This window comes from Cervus canadensis, chromosome 33 (assembly GCF_019320065.1).
Source record: "Cervus canadensis isolate Bull #8, Minnesota chromosome 33, ASM1932006v1, whole genome shotgun sequence".
NCBI lineage: Eukaryota > Metazoa > Chordata > Mammalia > Artiodactyla > Cervidae > Cervus > Cervus canadensis.
This window is the reverse complement of record NC_057418.1, coordinates 31,799,322-31,820,833: the sequence shown is the minus strand read 5'-3', so window position 1 is coordinate 31,820,833 and position 21,512 is coordinate 31,799,322. Positions and strand designations below refer to the sequence as shown.

At 40.9% G+C, this 21,512-nt stretch overlaps 1 protein-coding gene and 1 non-coding gene across 8 annotated transcripts in view; both read left to right on the top strand.

The window, feature by feature from the left end:
* The window catches only part of PRKN (parkin RBR E3 ubiquitin protein ligase), a 1,211,540-nt gene that overhangs the window by 968,548 nt on the left and 221,480 nt on the right, over nt 1-21,512 (top strand). The gene's annotated exons all lie outside the window — the stretch shown is intronic.
* On the top strand, nt 21,287-21,358 carry TRNAC-ACA. The gene has a single exon. It is a non-coding gene; the product is annotated as a tRNA-Cys (tRNA).

Sequence of the window (21,512 nt, the reverse complement as noted above, 5' to 3'; positions counted from 1 at the left end):
AATATTAGGCGTAATTCTCACCAAAGACTGAAGTGAAGCGATTTTAAGAGCTTAATGAATGCTACTGCCAGAATCCAACCCTCAGAATATATTATGTATCATGTACAGTGGGTTTCATGGGTTCAAAACATCTTTTAAAAAAGAAGAACAAGTGTGATCTTTGAATAGCATGCATTTTACCATAAGAAGGGCCAATTTGTCTTACCGTTCTTAACCTCAAGTTAGCATTTAAAGTGTTCAGTAATTTTTATTTGAAACAAGTTTTGTTCTGTTTTATTTTACAGTTGAAAAAGTAACAAATTTTTATCCCTGTTTCTGAAATGATCTCCATCACACACACATATAATGACCCCTGGATTTTTAAGTAAATTACTAGCATCCTTGTGATGCTGCCTTAAAGTTTCCTAAATTTTTTAGTGGAAATTTAGGAACTGATCGATTGTAGTCTCATTGCTTGTTCTTTATAGCTTTTAAACACAGGCTGCCATACATCAGTAATGAAGAATCACTCTCCTTTCTGGCCCACACTGCTGGGAACAGACAGCAGACATGCCTCTTGCTTGTCTCCCATCTAAATTACATGAGGGTGGGATTTATGCAGGCGATAAATCTAGTCAGAATAAAGCCTTTAAGTGGTAACCAATTTCGTGGTGTGTAAGTATCATTGATTCGTTAATCTGAGGGTGTTTTTATAAACTGATTTGGATTAGTGAGTGCTGATAGCAGAGCTATCTGAAGGCCTTTGAATAATGGTAAGTGTAGTGAGTAAGGCAGTGAAAATTAACCCATTGGCCCCATGTGTGAATTTAAATCACAGCCTTTGAAACGAGACAGCGATCTCATTACACGTAGTCTGCTAGTGTGATACTTTACAATGGTTTCCCAGGTCTCTCAGTGGTAAAGAATCCCCTGCCAATTCAGGAGACGTGGGCTTTCAATCCCTGGGTTGGGAAGATCCCCTGGAGTAAGAAACAGCAAACCACTCCAGTATTCTTGCCTGGAGAATGCCATAGACAGAGAAGCCTGGCGGGCTACAGTCCGTGGAGTCGCAAAGAGTCGGACATGAGTGAGCGAGTAAACCACCATCACCATACTTTAGTATACCAGCCGTAGAGACCATTTCTTCATGACTGATCACTGTTGCTCTAGGTGCTGGAGACTAAGGCGCCATGAAAAGCTACTGAGACTTCAAGCTTTGTGAGGATAAATCCTCTAGAACGTACGAGGCACTTTTCAGAGAGGCCACTGAAGTAATTCTCCAGACACATTTTGTATAAGGCACTGAATTTACATTTAATTTAGGGGCTTATATTTCTCTGTGATAAAACGTAATGCTGAAGATATTTTTTTTTTCCCTCTAAAATTTCTTATTTGGGAATACTGGGACCATGCTATTTCAACAGAAAGGGTATAAGGATATTCTACTCAGAGATGCAAAATGAAAACTTTTTTCAATGGAAATAGCAAAGTGAGGGGGATGGATTTCAGTCCTTAGATTTTTTCTTCTTTTTTTTTTTAAGCAAGAGCTCCTTTAGAAATGGAACTTAAGACTAGCACAGGATTAGCACTTGCTCCTTAATGTGTGTGTGTGTGTGTGTGTGTGTGTGTGTGTGTGTGTGTGTGTGTTAGTCACTCAGTCGTGTCCGACTCTCTGTGACCCCATGGACTGTAGCCCACCAGCCTTCTCTGGCCATGGAATTCTCCAGGCAAGAATACCGGAGTGGGCTGCCATTCCCTTCTCCAGAGGAACCTCCCAACCCAGGGATTGAACCCTGGTCTCCTGCATCACAGGAAGATTCTTTACTGTTTGAGCTACAGGGAAGTCCTATTTGCACCTCAAGGATGAGGGCAGTTGCATTTCTCCATAAAGCATACCATCAAGATAACAAGCAAACATGGGCAAGAACGTGGCACCCAGAGCAGAAAACCAAACATCAGTTTCCCCTCCAGGAATATTGTGGCAAAAACCAAAGTTGCAGGTTTGGCGTGGAATTATGCATGGGAGAAGCGATTGAAGAGCTGCTTCCTAATAAATTTGCCCTTGTAGAAGATAAGAGCATGATTTGAAAAACAAGAGTCATCCAGCCAAATGGAGATCTTGGATGTGAGCTGAATCTGCTGCCTGGACTGAGTGACTTGTACTCTGTTGAAATCTGAGTTAATAAGGTAGCTACATGATGCCACTACCTTCATCTGGCTTCAGGATTGCCGGAGAAGGGCCAGACATCTGCCTACCTCCTGCAGCAAACCCTGAAACGTCACCACCCCTGTGTGTCTTGAAATGCCACTGGTACACGTATGTCCATGTCGGGAGACAGGGAATTCTTAGCTGGTCTGTGCTACAGTTTCATATCTCCTTAATTGACAGCCAGCTGGGATGAAGTTTCTATTCCACTTTAGTTATATGGACTTCAAAAGTAACAAGCAAGGGTTTGGATGAATTTTAAAACCTCATTGATATTTTCACAAAATTCCAGAGGCAAATGTAACAGATTCTATTTTGGCTTCAGCTTAGAATCTTGAGCTTTAATTTCTCTTTTTGGAAAGTGCACATCGATCTGCAGAAGGGGAATGTCTTCTGTTTCCTGAGACCTCATCTGCTGATACTCATTATTCTCCTTTCGAAATTATTCTGATATAGCTGTAATCACTTGCAAAAGAAGACTCCATCGCCCGTCACAAAAAAACTCGGATGCACCACTGAGCCATGAGACTGACATTTTTCACAACTCCAAGAAAGCCGAGGCTCATGTATGGATCTTATTTATCACCGAAACCTTCTTCCACAATGTGTATCTTGTAGCTGTGACTTGTCTGAGCTGTCAGTAAGTACCTGATGGTGCGTGTGTGCTTCAGAAAGAGCATTAGTGTTCCACTCACACCTTGAAACTTCCTCCCAAAATGCCAGCCTAAAAGGGAATCCAGACTGCAGGGAATCCAGACTACTGGAAAGATTCAACCACCAGGTTTTTTCCTCCTGATTTAAATGTTGGGAAGAAAAGCAATTGGATTCTGAAGTGTTTGCCTTTGTTTCTTCTCCAGATAACAAATCGGGCTTCACGCAAGTGGGGAAGCCATTGTTGACATTAGGTGACAGATCCGAAGCGACGCCTCCTTTACGGAATAACTCCGCACTGCTAATAAAGCGATCCCAGCAGCCAGGCTTGTGCTCCGTAATTTGTTTCCATGGTGTGACGGTATAACCCTGACATGCTGAAAAATGGCTGCAGAGAGACTCATACGGCAATGGTTGCTCCGTGCGTTTTCGACATGACGCTTGTTATCACCATGCTTGGCGTGTCTTCTGAGAAGCAATATCCTAAATGAAGCTGGCTGTAGCATCCCTCTCGTGCAGAATAGCATTGTTTCTCCACCGTCAGCTTATCTCAAGTCTGTTCAAATAGATATTCATTGCACATTTCCTATTGGACGGGATGGTTGTTCTCTTATAATAAAACCAGACAATCCTCTACATCATTTTTTTAAAAAAACCTTTGGATGGCACAGTGTAAGGGAGATATGTGAAAAGATTTTCTTGTAATAAATAGGCCTGTTGTAGGGTTTTGGTGTCTTTATCTGGCATATAACAATTATAATAGATGAACTATTATCATATTAAATGAGCTAATCTTATACAACAGATTTTCATGCTTTTTAGACTATATTTAACCTCAGATTTCTCAGCACCATTATATCCAGAGCGTGTGGGTGACTCCCTTGTGAGTCACCAGCTCGAAGCAGAAAGGTTGGAAGCTGGTGTCCTGTTTGGTTGGGAAGCTGAAAGGACAGCCTGGATTGAGCACACACATTTTTCATAATTATGTTGCCTGCAGGGTTGCCACCTGTCCCAATTTGATCTGATTAAGGTGAAATGCGAAAACTGTCCTCATTTCTCTCTGAATGGAGTGGTGCCAAGCTTCGTCTCGGGAAGGAAGAAGAGATGAATTCGTACAGAAGCGAGCGGAGGAGGGGGGACATGTTAAAGCTGCAGCCAGCTCTCCGTACTCTGGGAAGGGGAGAGACGGCCTGCCTGCTCTTAGGGGCGTAGGTTTATAGACGGGTCCTGGAGAGGGTTCAGCAGCAGCTCTCCAAACATTAGAGGCAATAATACCTTCACGTGGGAGGAGCTGCCCTTGGAGAATGTGTCCTCTCTGTCATCTCAGTAGTTCACAGATAGACATGTGTAGATGGCTCCCCGACACAAACATTATCATTCAGGGTCTGGCTGAAGGATGTAGTGCATGTGATGGCAAGGTGAGCAGCCGTGAAAAATGATGACATATGGCCATGAAAAGAAGCCGTTCATATCACTGGGTAAAAAGAGCAAGATAGAGAATTTCATGTACACTCTAAGGCCACATATTTTATGTGCTTCTGTGTAAGCGTGTGTGGACAGTAAGAGAAGTATCTAGAAGAATATTCACAAAAATAGCAGTGGTGACTGTCTCTGAGCGGTGAAATTGCTGGGTTTCATTTTCTCTATGATTTTAATATTTTACAGTGAGCATGGACAAAAACTCAGAAAACTTTTTTTAAGAGAACACAGAATTGTAAACATTAAACATTTCCTAACTTCTCCTAGATTAAAAAAAAAAAGCCTCCTAAGCAATGAAAAATATGTCTTTGTTAAATTGCTTCAGTCATGTCTGACTCTGCGACCTTATGAACTGTAGTCCAAGAGGCTCCTCCATCCATGGGATTCTCCAGGCAAGAAACTGGAGTGGGTTGCCACTTCCATATTCCTGATCCAGGGATCAAACCTGCATCTCTTAGGTCTCCTGCATTGGCAGGCAAGTTCTTTACCATTAACACCACCTGGGAAGCCTAAAAAATGAAAAACATGTGTACCTTTTTGCAACATCCCCCCCTATAGTGCTGAGTCATCATGGTGGTGGTTTGGTCGCTAAGTCACGTCCAACTCTTGCAACCCCATGGACTGTAGCCTGTCAGGCTCCTCTGTCTATGGGATTTTTCAGGCAAGAATACTGGAGTGGGCTGCCATTTTCTTCCCCAGGGTCTCTTCCAGACCCAGGAGTCGAACCCAGGTCTCCTGCATTGCAGGCAGATTCTTGCATTGCAGTTGGATTCTTTACCAACTGAGCTACGAGACAAGCCCTTAAGCCATCACAAAACCCAATGTTCTTCTTAATTTCTTGTCTCAAGATGGGCTTTGTCTTAAACATGTTCTTTTCAGAATAGCAGATCATGTGTCCTAACAGCTGTCTAGCCATATATCTGTGTAAATATCTCTCTTATTTGTCCTGAAAAATTTAAAGATGGTAAATAGTGCTGTATATATTCAGGGAACTAGATATAATCTGTGCTCTGTGCACTCAGCGTGATATCATTATCAACAACAACCCAAAAAAAAGTGAGAGCTGAGAGTCAAACAGAAAAGCTTCAGATTTTCTGAAACATTCTACAGTTTATCATCACAGAATTCACCAGTAAATCATGAATCTATTTTTGGTTTAAGGTTTTATAGATCTTGCAGAATTACTTCTTGCGTTTTGAAGTAAGGCATACAAGTAGAGAGATGTTAGTTGGAATTGAATAGCTGTCATCTTCTCCTCCCAGCTTCAGGCCTGTGCTGGGGCCACGTCCACGGAGAGGGGCTCACCCCCCCCAGGGCAGCGGGGGAGTGTGGCTCTGAGTCCTAAGACACAGCTCTGAACTCAGCTCCTGTGTTCATGACACTTACACCCTCATTATAAGATTGATAACGGTATACTAATGCAGACTTCCGCAGTTTTGAGTGTGTCTGGTTTACCCAACATTGTACCCAACAGTGCTTTCAGATTAGAGATCGTACATTGTTCTGTAATAATCTCAAGATTTGAATCCAAGACCTGGTTTTCTCCTGTAGGACTATTTCTGCTACTATAAAATAAAATGAATTATCAAAAGGGTTAGGTTGTCATTAGATATGTACCTTTTAAAATATCTCCTTTAAGACTTTTTTTCCTGAGTCAGACTGCTTTTATTAAAAGGACTTTGTACTTGGGCAAAAAACAGTGGATTTGGGGCAACATATAATGGTCATCTGAAATCAATTTGCCTATTCCAGTCCATTTTAGTTCATTGATTCCTAAAATGTCAATGTTCACTCTTACCATCTCCTGTTTGACCACTTCCGATTTGCCTTGATTCATGGACCTAACATTCCAGGTTCCTATGCAATATTGTTCTTTACCACATTGGACTTTACTTCCATCACCAGTCACATCCACAACTGGGCACTGTTTTAGCTTTGCTCCATCTCTTCATTCTTTCTGAAGAATGTTATTTCTCCACTCTTCTCCAGTAGCATATTGGGCACCTACTGACCTGGGGAGTTCATCTTTCAGGGTCCTATCTTTTTGCCTTTTCATACTGCTCGTGGGGTTCTCAAGGCAAGAATACTGAAGTAGTCTGCCTGTCCCTTCTCCAGTGGACCATGTTTTGTCAGAACTTTCCACTATGACCCATCCGTCTTGGGTGACCTTACATGGCATGGCTCATAGTTTCATTGAGTTAGACAAGGTTGTGGTCTATGAAAGAGGAGAGTGGGGAAAAAAAAGAAAACTGGCTTAAAACTCAACATTCAAAAAACTAAGACCATGGCATCCAGTCCCATCACTTCATGGCAAATAGATGGGGAAACAATGGAAATAGTGACAGACTTTATTTTGGGGGGCTCCAAAATAACTGCAGATGGTGATTGCAGCCATGAAATTAAAAGACACTTGCTCCTTGGAAGAAAAGCTATGACCAACCTAGACAACATATTAAAAAACAGAGACATTACTTTGCTGATAAAGGTCCATCTAGTCAAGGCTATGGTTTTTCTAGTAGTCATGTATGGATGTGAGAGTTGGACTATAAAGAAAGCAGAGCACCAAAGAATTGATGCTTTTGAACTGTGGTGTTGGAGAAGACTCTTGAGAGTCCTTTGGACTGCAAGGAGATTCAACCAGTCCATCCTAAAGGAGATCAGTCCTGGGTGTTCGTTGGAAGGACTAATGTTGAAGCTGAAACTCCAATACTTTGGCCACCTGATACAAAGAGCTGATTCACTGGAAAAGACCCTGATGCTGGGAAAGATTGAGGGCAGGAGGGAAAGGGGACAACAGAGGATGAGATGGTTGGATGGCATCACTGACTCAATGGACATGGGTTTGGGTGGACTCTGGGAATTGGTGATGGATAGGAAGGCCTGGCGTGCTGTGGTTCATGGGGTCACAAAGAGTTGGACATGACTGAGCGACTGAACTGAACTAATGATTCACATATACTGCATTTTTTCCTTTTAAAAATTGAAGGTTTGTGGTAACACTGAATTGGAAAAGATGAGCGATGCCTTATTTCCAACAACATTTGCTCACTTTGTCTTTTTCACGTTTTAGTAATTCCCACATTATGATAAACTTTTTCAATATTATTATATTTGTTATGGTGGAAAAGACCCTAAAACTGGGAAAGATTGAAGGCAAGAGGGGAAGGGAGCAGCAGAGGATGAGATGATTGGATAGCATCACTGACTCAATGGACATGAACTTTAGCAAACTCCAGGAGATGGTGAAGGACAGGGAAGCTGGTGTGCTGTAGTCCATGGGGTCACAGGGTCAGACGGGACTTAGCAATGAAACAGCATCAGTGGTGATCTGTGATCAGTGATCTTTGATGTGACTATTGCATTGTAACATTTGTCATTTTCTCACTATCTTCCATTCTGACACATCATCTCTGTTTCACGTGTCACCTCTGGTCCAGACTCTGTGGACCTCTTCTCTCTTAGCAGTTCCAAAAGGAACACTTCTGTATTTTATCAGACAGGATCGTCAACTGGCATTTGTTAAGTCACCAAATAATAAAAATGCAAACACAGCAAATACAAGGAACACCAATAATTTAGACCACAACTTAGACCAAAGTGACAGCATGAAAATATTAAAATCACCTCTTGGATGAAGCTAGAACTGATGGGTTTCCTTGCTAAAATAACTTGACTCAAATCCATGAAAGTTCTGAAAGTAAAAGCTGGTGTATATACGAACTTCTAAAAGGACAGTTGCAGACGGATGAAGGTTTTTACTAGGATAATCATCAGTTTTGAAACACTGAATATATCAGAATCTACTGATTTTCATTCTCTAATTGACAAATGCTTAAAGCAAAGAGTCTATAAAACATTTCTTATGGAGATGCACAGGCAGAATGGCTGGATTTACTGCCTGAAGGGACCTGTCCCCAGGCACAGGTGCTGTGACCTGGGCAAGGCATGGGTGGTGAAGGGACCCCAGTCTTTGCAGATGTTGGCGTGGTAACCAGAAACTTGGTAAATCTGTTGGATAAACCTCACCATCTCTGTGTTGTGAAGGTGCCTAGCTGACGCTTGTGAATGCTGTCTTCAGAATATGAACGTCAAATGTGAACTCATTGGTATAACTCTGCTGACAATGGAAGATTACTCATATTTAGTTATTTTAGCTAATTATATAATGATTACTAATTTTCATGTGGGACGATATAAAGGTCTGGGGAAACTGTAGTATAAATAATGATATAGCTGAAGCTGTATGGGTGGGCTTTTCTTTTTTTTTTTTTTGCCCATCATTGAAGCTGTTATTTGTCCTTTAAACTGGATTATTGGTTTTATTTTATCTGTTTTATTTATTTTATATTATCTCATCTCTTTCAACTGTATTTTACATCAGTATACAAATTTTAAATATCTGAACTATGGGAAAGCAGTGATGAATCTAGGTAGCAGTACTTAGAGTACTCAAAAGCTATTGTTTTGTTTAGAATTTGAAATACGCCTGTCAGTAATGATGCAATTATGCCCACACTAAGATGAATAAAAGAAACAAAATGCATAGTACTAAAGTAGCAAGGGAAATTACTGAAATAAATTAAAATAGAAACATTCAGAAACAAAATACCATAAAGATTTTATAAAAATAAAGTCTTTTATGTTCCTCTGCCATCCCCCTTTATTCTCTAAATGATCTCTTCATCTCATTTTTAAGCCCTCTTTAGAACTGTACCAATTCTTAAAATCCAGTTATATTTATTTCTTTAATGTTGTCTTGGATATTATTTTCTCAAACTTACTAGGGCCTGAATTATGTCCCAAGGAAGTTCATTTGAAAGAACCATTCTTTTTTTTTTTTAAATTAAAAATATTGCATTGCTAATAAAGGTTGGCCATTGTCTGAGCCTTTAGAGAGCTGTAACCTTTTTGTTGGTGGAGAGTTTCACCTCAGTGTTGATGGCTGCTCACTGATTAGGGTGGCGATTGCTGAAGCTTCAGGTGGTTGTAGCAATTTGGAAGAACCATTCTAAGGCGAAGTATAGGGTACAAAAAAATAACACAAGTTTCCAGTTCTTAAACAAGGAATGTTCCAGAAACTTGTACATACATATATATGTGTGTGTATATATATAGTTATAATATATATAATTATATATAATATAAATATATATAGATATATATAGATATAAATATATAAAATATAAATTATATATATATATATATAGTTTGGAACTCACAATGCTTATACCCTGAATAAATCTCATTCTATAACCATGGTAGTCAGTCGCCCACATGACCCACTGAAGCCTATTGGATCATGCTTCATCTGACTGGGTCTCCTTTCTGATTGGATCCACTCAGGGATTCCAATCCCATGAGTTTTCTTTCCCCCATAAAGTTAATTAGACATTGATGTGCTTGCTTGGGCAAACCAACCACCACAGTCTATGGAAAAACATGTTAAAGGCAACAGGAAACTGTTTCTCCATAACTTCCCCCTTTGCCAGGCTTCCCTGGTGGCTCAGATGGTGAAGAATCCACCTGCGATGTAGGAGAGGCAAGAGACTCAGGTTGGGCCCATCCCTGGGTGGGGAAGATCCCCTGGAGAAGGAAGTGACAACTCACTCCAGTATTCTTGCCTGGAGAATCCCATGGACAGAGGAGCCTGGTGGGCTACAGTCCATGGGGTCACAAAAAGTCAAGCAGGACTGAGCGCCTAACACTTTACCTTTCTTTCCCCCTCTGTCTTCTCTCGTTTCAAGCACGAATGAACTTTTGAGACCAGCAGAAGAAAGAGAGCAGTGGATTGGGATCACTTTTCACTCTGAGAGCCTTGCACCCCAGTGGTCACTCTTAAGTGCTGACCATCCAAATTAAACTAGGACTGCCAGATGATGAAAATACCTGCCCTCTAGAAATTTTAAGTCAAAACCTCAGAAATATAGGTCAATACCAAAAGAAGAGTTTTGTGAACTACAGAGGTGTAGGCAGAGTACCTATAACATACACCCTGAGAACGACTGTTAGACTTGTTAGAAAACATTTAAAACTGTTTTGACATCATAACATAAAAGTGAGAAAAATTTTGTGATTTTTAATGTTTCTACTCTATTTCCTATCTTGACTTCTATATAGCCTGTGTCAGTGCTCACAAATGACCATCGGAAAGTCTATTAAACACGCAGAACAGCATTTATTAGATCTGCTGCAGTGAGAAACCCCACCGTGTTGCCTGTTGCGGGCTTTTACAGAAAGGAGAGGTCGGGGTTTGTAAGGTTTGGGAATCTGGGCTCACACAGTTAAGCAGATCTTTCTGGTATGGAGCTGACTGGAACTGGCAACATTCACGATGTAATAGTTGGAAGTTGGGAGACGCAATGGACGGGATTTCAAAAGGATCCTTGATACAAAAACTGTGGTCTGACACGTAAGCCATTGCCAGGTGAGCAGTCTGTGGTTCTGTTAAAGGAGATGGCTACTCAGATGAGCAAACTGGTTTAATTATTTGCAGAAATGTGTTGAAGCAAACAGTGAAATTATTTATTATATTACAGGCTTATCTTCAAAAAGCAGGTTTTGTGGGTTTTTTGGTGTTTTTTTTTTTTTGAGAGGGGGGAAAACAATTAGGTCTCAGTGGTCTTATTTTGGGTTGGTTCTCAACCCAAATAGTTACGCCCTGTAGACTCAGGAGCTTTCAGTGCTCGTCTGCACCCAAACAGCTGCTTGGGTTCCCTAAATACGCTAGGTGTTTCCAGCTCCAGGCCTTTGATCCCATCCCTCATCTTTTTTTCTTTTCTTAACACCTCTTTGTTGGTTCTCAGCACACCTGACTGTTTCTCCATTTGTGTGGTTTGTTGATGTGCATATTATCTCGTCTGCAAGTTCCATGGAGGCAAAGCGCCAGCCTGACTTACCTTTGCTGTCTCTATTAGAATCTGGCCTCATATATAGTAGACACGTGCAGAAGAGTTGCTCAATAAAGAATCAATGAATGTTGGGTTGGAATCCATCTCCTGCCAATCATAATATTTAGTGCTACTGTTGTTCAGTCGTGTCCGACTCTTTGCGACCCCATGAACTGCAACACGCCAGGCTTCCCTGTCCTTCACTATCTTCCGGAGTTTGCTCAAACTCACATCCTTTGCATCAGTGATGCCATCCAACCATCTCGTCCCCTGTCGCCCCTTCTCCTCTTGCCCTCAATCTTTCCCAGCATCAGGGTCTTTTCTAATGACTTCGCTCTTTGCATCAGGTGGGCAGAGTATTGGAGCTTCAGCATCTGTCCTTCCAGTGAATATTCAGGGTTGATTTCCCCTAGAATTGACTGGTTTGGTCTCCTTGCTGTCCAAGGGACTCTCAAGAGTCTTCTGCAGCATCACAGTTTGAAAGCATCAATTCCTCAGTGCTCAGCCTTCTTTACTATTACTGTTAGTGAAATGAAAAAACATGAAATTTCTAATTGTGCCTCATTATCAGTGAGACTTATTCTTCAGCAGTACCTCAAGGGAAAATAAGGCATTTTGCAGCCACTGAGAACTAACTCAAAAAGACATTTGGATCAATATGGCAGCTACCATGGACCAGAAAATATCATGTGTGCATTTGTATTATGAACTCACAAACATCTGAACTTAACCCACCTATTCTGAGCTTTAAGAAGAGGAATTTGTGTGCTTTGGGGCCATAACTGCCTCATTTATGAGTGAGAAAATGAATAATATTTGTGGCTTCTTTCAGTTTATTCTTAAAGCTTCACAATCTACAAATGTTCATGCTATCCTACTCAGATAAGCTGTGCTTACTGATAAAGTGATTATATTAGAAGGTATTACTTCTTCAAACTACATACATGCTCATGTATGTTCATGATAAATGTAAACTCAGGTCTGTAAATTCTTGACTTTTTATTTGCATAAACAATGGGGGTTTCCCAATTTGGCTCAGTGGGTAAAAAATCCACCTGCAGTGCAGGAGATGCAGGAGATATGGGTTCGATCCCCAGGTCCTATCCCTTGGAAGAGGGCATGGCACCCCACTCCAGTATTCTTGCCTGGAGAATCCCATGGACAGAGGAGCCTGGCGGGCTACAGTCCATGGGGTCATGAAGAGTCGGACATGGCTGAAGCGACTGAGCATGCACACACACACTCCTAAATAATCCTTTATCGATATCAGTAAAAACCTGTCAGCAGAAAGGAACTAGTAATATAAACTCGGTTTTATTTGTTAAAGTCGTAATGCTTATTAAAGGTAGTTCTCCAGTGTTTTGCCGCTTCACCTTTGATCACATTGAATCATCATTGATTTTTGAGGCTCTTTCATTAGCCATTTCCTTTTTCAAAGTTGTACTTAAGGGGAAAATAGAAGGTAACTGTCATTGTTGAGCCTATATTTGGGATTCTAAGCTATAGCCAAGAGAGAAATTAATCCTCAAAGCATTTCACAACAAACAGCAGCAATCTGCAAATTGCAGATTATTTGTGTCATGTGGCACATCAGAGAGCTGAAGTCCATTTCAATTTTTATCCCAAGCCCGGGTGCTCACGGTTTTCCATTGAACCCAAAGGATATCACAATTGCCCCTGTGATGATTTGCAAGGAAATTAAAAAGAAAAATAGTGATTGAAGACTCATGTGGTTTTTAATGCTTTTCAAGGGAATGTATTTTCCAAATGAGTTTTCCCTACTTCGCAGCACGGTTATTGAGGAAAGTCAGCAAAAGCTTTCTTAAAAAGGTGTAGTTCAGTTAATTCCCCAGAGGTTTTTGGTTTTTGTTTTTTACTAGTTATCAGTGACTTTGTGGAAATGATCCACAACTTTGTAATGCATTTTCCTGAGGAAATTCACAGTTAGATTGTCAAATAATCTTTATGTTATGGGAACAGAAAGAAAGTAAATGTTGATTACAGGTACTAATTGAAATAAAAATCCCAGTTTCAAAATTATCCTTTAAAAGGTTGAGATTCAATTCTGCCTTCATATGCTTTTTTTAATATAAATTTTCTAATTAATTCAAATACCAAAGAGGGAACTTATTTACAATAAGATCAGACTTTTAGAAAGCGGGTACACATGACAACTGAGGATTTTCCTGGCTGGGAAAAATGATCAAAAAACACAAACCTGAAAGCTGATCACTGGGATAAGCCCAGAAGGAGATGAAATTCTAATTTCAATGACCAAAGACATCAAAACAGCATTTTTAGAGCTGAGTCAAGAACAAGAAAAATGATAGGTAAATGACAGAGGGAAAAGGTAGCACAATATTGAGAAGTTGGAAAAACTACCCCATTTCTGTTTTTCCTGTTTTCTTGAGCAAAGAGAATGTTTCCCGTGTTGGAAAGGACAGGAAAAATAATTGGGGGAGAAATGTGTGCTTCAGGAAACTGAGAACAGAGCAAGGAACAGACAAAATTTTAAGTGTCTTTAGATCTCCAAATACTTCTATGTATAATGTCAGAATCACTGCAAGGAATCCTCAAAATACTGTAAAGAAAGAACAGAGTTCAAAGTCCTAGAGATGGACTAGGACTGAATCTCAAAAGATTGAATCTCAAAAATTTGCAAACAATGAATTTGATAGCAGTTTCAGTCATCAGCAACACAAAAAAGAGAAACACACAAATGTGAGCACTTATGACGTATATATGTATATATAAAATCATTAAGAGTCAACTCAGAGTCAGCAAAGCTGAAATGTGGAATAGTCATATGAACTCATTGTGAAACTTCTTGACTTTGAAGTGAGAGCTGGACCCTGGGGTGCAGAGGTTGAGCAGGCAACTGGAGACAGATGGGAGATACACCCAGGGGCTCTGCCACATCTGTGGAGGTGAGAATTAGAACAATGGGCTGGAGGTGACAGAAGGACAAAGAAATGGAGATGGAAAAGAGTGGGGAAAAGAATGGTAAAGTGAATCTCACAGCTTAAGGAAAAATTGTTTTAAAAATGGTGGGTTGACCTAACGTCACAAACTACAGAGAGATGGAGGGGAATAGGAACTGGGCAAGGGCCATTGGCGGTAGTGAGTCCTGAACTGAGCAAGGGGGTCCTGCCTAGAGACCTCTCTGCAGCCCCAACCGTTTCCCCATAGGAGTCCACAGACCCTGAGCCCTGTCGGGGTTCCTTGGCTTCAGAATCCCCTGCATAAACAGTCATGAGACCTTAACTGGCTCTGTCTTCCTGAAAGCAGTGGCCAAGGGATAAGTCTTTGTGGGGCCTGGGTTATAGAACTTGAACCTGGGTTCCGCCATGTAGGCTTTTGAGGGGGTCTTCAGAATAGAGGAACCTGGGAGTCGGAGGAGGGGGAAGGGGCATGGTTGGGGCTTGGCTGTGCTGGTCCAGCCAGGTTCAGGAGCAGGCCTCCAAGGTGTCTGAGGGTTCTAAGTCATCACCTCCCAGATCCTCACATAGGGGTATCATGCAAAGTAAAAAAATTGAAACATATTTTAAGTTTTTTTTAGTTTGATTTGTAACTTTCAAATAGTCAGGCAAATAATGGGCCAACAAATTACGGGTCTGTTCTAGGGGTAGATTCAGTTCTTGGGTCCCCAAACAAAAGTGGGCATTATAGAAGGTGTTATCGGTAGGGTGAAAGGAAGCCCACCAGTAAGATGTCAGAAGTAAAATGAAGAAACGAATGTTGGAAGTATGAGAACTCTCATCTAAAAAACCTGACCTTGCAAGCAAAGAGAATATGCTTCTCGAAGCCTTTTTTTTTTTTTTTTTACAGTAGGTCCTTGTTTGTTATCTATTTTAAATATAGCAGTGTGTCCATGTCCATCCCAAACTCCTTAACTGGCCCTTCCCCCTACCCTCCCTCACCCCAGTAACCTTAAGTTCCTTCTCTGTGAGTCTGTTTCTGTTTTGTAAGTAAGTTCATTTCTATCCGACTCTGAGCTTTACTGCTGAGCATGCAAGTTCAATCCCTAGCTGGGAAACAGATCCCACTGGTGTCCAAAGTGGTGGGGCCAAAAAAAATCAAAGGCTTTTTGGAAGAAAGTACCAAAATGCCCCAGGTCGGTCTGTCCAACCTCAGATTCCCCAGCGTCTGGTCAATTGTCTGACACTACGTACATGAATGAGTGTGGTAGTAACAGATGAACTGGAGACTTCCTGCTTAGCACATTTGAACAGGAATGTTGCTAACTACAAGGTCAAGTCAAAAAATAGAGGGAAGGGAAATGAACATCTGGATGCTTCCTATAAATCTTTACATATATTACAGATTGCTGCTGTTGCTGCTATTTGCTGTTTAGTTGCTCAGTCATGTCCAACTGTTGCAACCCCATGGACTGTAGCCCATCAGGCTCCTCTATCCATGGGATTTTCCAGGCAAGAATGTTGGAGTGGGTTGCCATTTTCTTCTCCAGGGAATCTTCCTGACCTAGGGATCAAACTCAAGTCTCCTGCTTAGCAGGTGGATTCTTTACCATCTGAGCCACCAGGAAAGCCCATATTCCAGATTACTTCAGGCATTTGACCCAGGAAAGAAAGGGATTCAATATGATCTCTATCACAAATCTAGAACTATTATCTAGAAAGATTCTTCTAACAGCAAGAATGTTTCATTATTAGAATGGAATTCTTTCACTGATTCTCTGATCCTCTTATCCCTGTCACTGGAAATCTTTATCCCTGTCACTGGAAATCTTGAGTCAGAGTCTATAACGTAGCTGTCAGAAGTGTTATAGAAGGGAATTCTGTACCAAGAGGGAGGTTGGTCTAGAGAGAGTAATCACTAATAGCTCTTTAAAAACTAAGATATTTTTGTTCTTTAATATATGACTATGTTTTACATAAATCTGTTTTTAATCATTGAAGAAGTTAAATGCCAGAAAGTCCATAAAATCTAAGAATTAGATCTGACTGTCATTGGTATATACAAAATAATCAGATTGTATTTGCCAATTGCATGACTGTCTTAAGGAAAATATTCTGACATTCCCACAATGGTCTGAGTTCTTGCCTATCAGAGTGGCCCCAATCTGAACTAACTCAGCAGACCTGGCCTCTGTCTCCCGTGAAAAGCAAAGCTCAACTCTTGCTGAAAATCACTTTTATTTTGACAAGACCAGTAGTAAATGAAACTTTAAAAAAAAAAAAAACTCTGTCTTGTTTGAATAGTGGTATACATATTTTGTGTTTAAAAATTCAATCTTGTGCCTAGAGCAAGTAGACTTTCACTAAAAGGCCCTTAAATTATGCTATACAGGCTCATATAGTCACTTATTTCCCAATGCTCTTGTTCATGAAACCCAAAGGCAATGACTTTCCCCCTTAATTCATTTATTCACTCAGCAAGTATGATTTACTGAGTCTGTCCTTGTGCTGGACACTGTGCTCATTCTGAGGTCCTAGATAAAGCAGTGAGCAAGCCCCTGTCCTCGTGGAACCTGTATTCAGGGTGGGAAAAGCAGAGATATTAACAAATAACTACAATTATAGTGAATGGAACTTGTGCCAGGTGCTGTAACTATGGGCCCCCAAACTGCTTTTTAAATCAATTCAATTATTTGTCATCCATACGAGCTTCATATGTGCACCAGCACACTTAAGTTGAATGTGCTACCTTTTTTCAGAAGTATGATGATATACAGTAAAACTGTACCAATTGACTCTACCCCCAAAGAGAACCCATGTTTGTTACCAAGTTCAAGCTGTACTGCTCACCACTCAACAGGGCAATAAATCAGGGAACAATGTTGTGGGGCAAGGAATAGCAGCTTTATTGAGAAAGTCAGCAGATTGAGAAGATGGTGGGCTCATGTCCCAAAGAACCATCTTACTCGAGTTAGAATCCAGGCTTCTTTAATCCTAAAAGGATTGGGAGTGTGACTGGTTGTTGCAAACTTTTTGGCGCCATAATTCTTTGCTCTGGCAGTTGTCCACATTGGTCACACTGGCCACAGTGCTCTTAGATACCAACAGCAAGACAAATGTTCTGTAACTTTTTATCTCTATATGAAACGGAAAAGTATTAAACCTCTGAAGGTCAGAGCCTTGAAAATGGGCTATCCTGTGTATTTCAGGCTGTAGGCAACATTCGTTCACAACAGTTGCAGACTCAGCACAGGCAACAGAGCACAAAGAAATAGATTCCTGGGCATACACACTGAGGAAACCAGATCTGAAAGAGACACGTGCACCCCAATGTTCATCGCAGCACTGTTTATAATAGCCAGGACATGGAAGCAACCTAGATGCCCATCAGCAGATGAATGGATAAGGAAGCTGTGGTACATATACACCATGGAATATTACTCAGCCATTAAAAAGAATTCATTTGAACCAGTCCTAATGAGATGGATGAAGCTGGAGCCCATTATACAGAGTGAAGTAAGCCAGAAAGATAAAGAACATTACAGCATACTAACACATATATATGGAATTTAGAAAGGTGATAACGATAACCCTATATGCAAAACAGAAAAAGAGACACAGAAATACAGAACAGACTTTTGAACTTTGTGGGAGAATGTGAGGGTGGGATATTTCAAAAGAACAGCATGTATACTATCTATGGTGAAACAGATCACCAGCCCAGGTGGGATGCATGAGACAAGTGCTCGGGCCTGGTGCACTGGGAAGACCCAGAGGAATCGGGTGGAGAGGGAGGTGGGAGGGGGGATCGGGATTGGGAATAAAGACCTGCCCTCTGTAGTTGAAATAAAAAAAAAAAAAAAGAAAGAAATAGATTCATTATGGAGGCAGGTTTGTTCTTTTCTGTCTCATATTCATAGTATCTTCTTGTTTTGTTGTTGTTGGTTTTTTTCCCTTAAGTCACTACAGACTTCCCTGATAGCTCAGTTGGTAAAGAATCTGCCTGCAATGTAGGAGACCCTGGTTTGATTCCTGGGTCAGGAGATCCCCTGAAGAAGGGCTAGGCTACCCACTCCAGAATTCTTGGGCTTCCCTTGTGGTTCAACTGGCTAAGAATCCACCTGCAATGCAGGAGACTTGGGTTCAATTCCTGGGTTGGAAAGATCCCCTGCAGAAGGGAAAGGCTACCCACTGCAGTATTCTGGCCTGGAGAATTCCATGGACTGTGTAAGTCCTTGGGGTCACAAAGAGTTGGACACGACTGAGTGACTTTCACTTTCACTTTCATGAGGAACACATTTAACCTCTGAAATTCTGTTTTGCTTTTGTACTTTGTTGTTTAGATTTTTGATGTCTCTAAAGTAGTATATTTTCTCCCCCCAAACACAGGAAGTGCCCTCAAGTTAATCAGACTGATCTTATTAGTTTGAGGGTTAAAATAATGCAGTATATAAGATCCTGAATGTGTGGCATTTCTATATACAAGTCTAACATCTGTTTTTGTTAAACCACCCTCACAAGGCAGAAAGTAGTTTTCAGAGCATAGTCTGGGAATTGGAATTGTCTGTTACTCAGCTCTGTCATTTACTTCACTTACAACCTGGGTTATGAAAGACACGTAACCTTGAATACTACAAAAAAACTACAAGTAGAAAACAGAGGGCCCCCTCTTCCCCACAGTAAAAAACAGATTCAGCTCTGGTTAAACAGAATTAGGAGTCGTCAGTTCTCTTCTTTGACATCTTTGTGGAATATTTGTTTTTAAACCACAGCTTGTTTGCCATAATCATCCATCTGTTGATTGTATACTCAAGTGATGCCCTTACTATGTGTTATGGCTGACTCGCGAAGCTAAACAGAAGGTAGATTAAGTAGTTGCTAACTGTCCCTTTTGTCGGAAATTTGAGTTAGTTTCGTTTTGCACATTTGGATAAGTGGAGGTGCTTGGGGATCTGTGGTTTAAGTTATATGCATTATTGACTCTATTAATTGACCTTGTAAGTATAGATATGTAAAGCGTGCACTTTGAAATGACTAGTGAGGATTTTTTTTTAATTTCCAGTTAGTTCAAAGGTAAAAACTTGTCATAAAGCTTTATGATATCAAATGAAAATATCAGTTCAGTTCAGTGGGTCAGTGATGTCCAACTCTTTGCCACCCATGGACTGCAGCACGCCAAGCCTCCTGTTCATCACCAACTTCTGGAGGTTGCTCAAACTCATGTCCATCGAGTCGGTGATGCCATCCAACCATCTCGTCCTCTGTCGTCCCCTTCTCCTGCCTTCAATCTTTCCCAGCATCAGGGTCTTTTCCAATGAATCAGTTCTTCGCATCAGGTGGCCAAAGTATTGGAGCTTCAGCTTCAGCATCAGTCCTTCCAATGAATACTCAGGATTGATTTCCTTTAGGATTGACTGATTTGATCTCCTTGCAGTCCAAGGGACTCTCAAGAGTCTACTCCAACTCCACAGTTCAAAAACATCAATTCTTTGGCACTCACCTTTCTTTATGGTCCAACTCTCACATCCATGCATGACTACTGGAAAAATCATAGCTTTGACTCGATGGACTTTTGTCATCAAAGTAGTGTCTCTGCTTTTTAATATGCTGTCTAGGTTGGTCATAGCTTTTCTTCCAAGGATCAAGTGTCTTTTAATTTCATGGCTGCAGTCACCATCTGCAGTGATTTGGAGCCTAAGAAAATAGTCTGTCACTGTTTCATTGTTTCCACATCTATTTGCCATGACGTGAATGAAGATATCAAGATGCTTATTAATCATTTTAGATGATTGTAGTGAATAAATGAGAATAATGACTTAATAAAAAGGCCACACACTTAAAGCCATAGTTTTCTAAGCATATATGATCTGATCATATGTACCTGTACATATATATAGATGATCAAGGATGTATGAGTATCTTTGCTTATCTATTGTCTTTTGGTACATTGTCATAATAAATCTTAATTAGCAACTGGATATTGGACTCCTTTAGCAAAATCAGCCTCTAAATATTGAATATTTGATTAAAAAGGTATCTCTGGGACAGCAACAGAACAACATTTCAAGTACAGTCTCACGAGTCCCTCGTATTCCAGAGACTGTCAAAATAGCAACTGCCATTCATTAAGTTCCTACTGTGTACAATGAACTGTACTAGATAATACATACAGTTACAAACATATAGATACACACACACATCATTCACAACAACCCCGTAAGTTATGTATTCTTACTCTCCTTTCTTCAAGTAGAAAATGAAAGCTTTAGAGTTAACACAGCCTCTTGGACCCAAGATGATAGAGCTGGTCAGTGGTAGAGAAGAAAGGGCCCTTCTTCTCCTTCTCTTCTTGCTTCCCCACTGTTTCTCACTTCCTACTGGGCCTGGCACCTGGGCTGGGGGAGGGTGAGCCCTGCTGGAACTGAGAGCACCTCCGCAGTCACATGTCGGTAAAGCGAGGGTGGAACCCGCCCACTGAGGGAGAGAGGAGAGTGGAGGATAACCAGGAAAATGAACACATCTTTGGTGGATGATGGTTACCTCTCTCCAGGCATGTAGGGAAGGACTCTGTCGTGATGTATGTGTCTGTTCTTCACATATTCTTGGTTTTATATGCACTTTTCATTCACAGTATTCTTCCCTTGTGGCTGGTAAAGAATCCACCTGCAATGTGGGAGACCTGAGTTCAATCTCTGGGTTGGGAAGATCCCCTGGAGAAGGGAAAGGCTGCCCATTCCAGTATTCTGGCCTGGAGAATTTCATGGACTGTATAGTCCATGGGGTTGCAAAGAGTCGGACAGGACTGAGCAACTTTCACTTTCACTTTGATATTCTATGAGTTTCCTGCACCAGCGGTTTGGTATCTGTCCTTAATCTTAGCAAGTTCTCAGTCTGTGTTACTTTGAATATTTCTTCTGCTCTGTTCTCTTTTTCTTCTCTTTCTAGTACTTAAATTATGTGTATGTTATTTTTGTCCTGCAGTTTTTGAATATTCTCTTCTTTTTTCATTCTTTCTGATTTTAGCTTGAGTTTCAATCTTCAAATTTACTTATTCTTTCTTGTCATGTCAAGTTGTTGACAGCCCATCAAAGAAATTCTTCATTTCTGTTACACCTTTTCATTTCATGCATGTCCTTTTGACCCCTTCTTAAGAGACCTTTTTTACTTCCCTGGTGGCTTAGATGGTAAAGCGTCTGCCTACAATGCAAGAGACCCGGGTTCAATCCCTGGGTAGGGAAGATCTGGAGAAGGAAATGGCAACCCACTCCAGTACTCTTGCCTGGAAAATCCCATGGACAGAGGAACCTGGTAGGCTACAGTCCACTCCAGGGTGTTGCAAAGAGTCGGACACAACTGAGCAACTTCACTTTCTTTCTTTTAAGAGATTTTGCA